Here is a 2,500-nt window from a genome sequence, read left to right on the forward strand (position 1 = left end):
AGTGGCGGAAGAAGGAAATAGGTGAGGAAAATAACTGATGTAGAAGGAAAGGAGGAAAGAGCGAGAAAACTATTTTAGATTTCGAAGCTTTGTAAGCGTGAGAATGAAAGGATTATAAGTAAAGGAAAGAGGGAATGCCGAATATAGAGATAATTAGATATTCTGTCAAGAAGCAGAAGACAATAGAACATGATAATATGTTAATTATCCAGTACATGATTCCAACAATCATTGTCAAAGGTAAACAATCTTCTGCAATAATTTTTACAATATGGAGTTGGGATTGATATATTGTTTGATTAAAAGTCATGAACAAAGTATTTTGTTTTGTCACATGTTTTGAGGGGATTGTTGGCATTACTAGTGTGAAATGCCATGAAGGTCATGTGAGTGCATGAATTGCAACATTTGCATTTATAAATTAAATTTTTATTTACCTATAGTTTCCAATGATTCTGTGAATAATGAAGGTTCATATATTGGGTACTTTATTTGTACATTATGCTAAATGTTTGAATGGCATCTGAATGACTACTACTTTCAGATAAAGATTGTCGCTCCTATTGGTGCTCCAGCAAAGAACAACAATGTCGCATGATTGATGTGGGAGCTTCTTAGATTTTTATAGGGGGGGGGGCACTAATGGAAGATGATATTGTTGTGAATGATAATGATTTCCAGTCATTGGTATAAAAAATAATCGGTAATTGTTGAAGACCGCGACGCACCCTCGCAGAGACTAAGTCGAAAAAAAATGATGTTTTTCTGCATTAAATCCAATGATATCATCGATTTACGGCGTTGTTTCTTTTGCGAATGAATCGTTCAGGAGATCGAGTACCATTTCTCCATCGACGATCTTGATTTGATAGTCCCGTTAGCAGGGGAGGGCATGAAGTATATCAGGGAAATTATGGGGTAAAACAAGCTTAAATAAGAAGAATAACGATCAAAAATGCATAAAACTAGCACAAAAAGCGCTTAAAATCTGCCAATGAAACTCTACGGATGTAACCGCCATCTTTGAAAGTTTACGGACTGACGCGAAATAAACCAAAAACTCCACGGGAACCCAACCCACATTTCGGCAAAAAAAAATCTACGGGAATTCACACGTTCCAACCCCCAAAAACGTATTGACCAATAAACCAACCAACCTAATATATCAATATAAATTGGCGTGACTAGGCGTGCCCTTCGGGCACTGCCCGAGGGGAGGGTTGATGGGGGGCAAGCCCCCCAACACCCCCCAGGACACATTCTCTCCACCACGGTATGTACGGCAAGACAGAGCTGCATTCACACCGTAAAATAATAAACCAAATACCTTTATATCAGGAAACGTGAAACTTTCGTTTCTTTGTACTGTTGGGATTGCTTCGATTTTAATCACCTTTTTCGTCCTTTGGAGCTCTTGATGGGCTCAGATATAAAACTGGGATGGTTACTGAAGTCGAATTATTCTTCGATGCCACTGTAAAGGTCTTAAAAAAGAACCCAGAATCAACACAACACTGGAAACGCAACATTTCTCACCGGCTTTCAATCTCGAAATGAGCGGGTTGGTGACTGTCAACCTGTGGCTGGCGCAAGAAAGTGTGAAACACTCGATGCGCAGGATTCGATATGAGGGTATAGATAAATATAAAAATATGCAATTGAAGTATAATAACATTACTAAAAGACTTTAAAGGTATAAATGCGTACCAGCAGACACAGATAATTAGCCAAATATCGTTTTGACAAGCGCGTAATGATACACGGACTAGTTCGCGAACGCAAAAATGCGTTCGTGGGTCAGTGTCGTGTTTTTCCTCGCAAGGTAAACAAACTCATCGACTTTGAATTTGAAAGGCGGCCGCGCGTTATATTTTCGTCATTTAGCGGTGACTATAAGGCCGGTGCATCTTAAACTATACGCTATCCCCTTCTATTTTTCCCGCTCTATAAGATGGCGGTGTCCATTTTCCTCTATCTACGCGCGTCGCGGCGCGGTCTTCAACCTCTACCAAATAATCTGTCGACACCAATGGTTATAAACCATGTTCATGTTAACAGTTGTAGAAAAGGTATGAATGAGAATGAATATATTCACAATACAAGAAATGTATATACCTGGTTTCTATTATATCTTCATCGAAACCATTCAAATATATCTCTTGTATTGTGAAGATATTCGTTCCCATTCACACCTTTTCTGCCAGTGGTTATGCTACTCTAGCAGCCATGACCCATAACTGTGGCACAGGAGTGAGGAGCCTCCTAGATTGCCACTATAGTTGTTTTAAAGTTTTCTAATAACAGTGATAATAACAGAAATAATAACAATGATAATAGATATGTAAATATTGATAAGAGGGATAGAAATTATTATTATTATTATTATCATTATTATCAATAATATTATATCCATTACATTCCACTATTGTTATTCACATTGATATCAAATTTCCTATCATTGTGATCATTGGTACATTCTTTCTCCACCTCCATTTTACTT

The 2,500-nt window shown here is 37.8% G+C and overlaps 1 protein-coding gene across 5 annotated transcripts in view; it reads left to right on the plus strand.

Moving 5' to 3' along the window:
* Nucleotides 1-2,500, plus strand: part of LOC113803513 (zinc finger protein 271) — a 14,074-nt gene that overhangs the window by 111 nt on the left and 11,463 nt on the right. For 2 of the 5 annotated variants that reach the window (XM_070120510.1, XM_070120512.1), the window contains exon 1: nt 2,076-2,500. This exon is cut by the window's right edge. The gene's annotated coding sequence lies outside the window, so the exon portion shown is untranslated. The other 3 variants (XM_027354302.2, XM_070120509.1, XM_070120513.1) reach the window with 3 other exon arrangements.

This window comes from Penaeus vannamei, unplaced genomic scaffold, assembly GCF_042767895.1.
Source record: "Penaeus vannamei isolate JL-2024 unplaced genomic scaffold, ASM4276789v1 unanchor5366, whole genome shotgun sequence".
In the NCBI taxonomy this organism is placed as follows: Eukaryota; Metazoa; Arthropoda; class Malacostraca; order Decapoda; family Penaeidae; genus Penaeus; species Penaeus vannamei.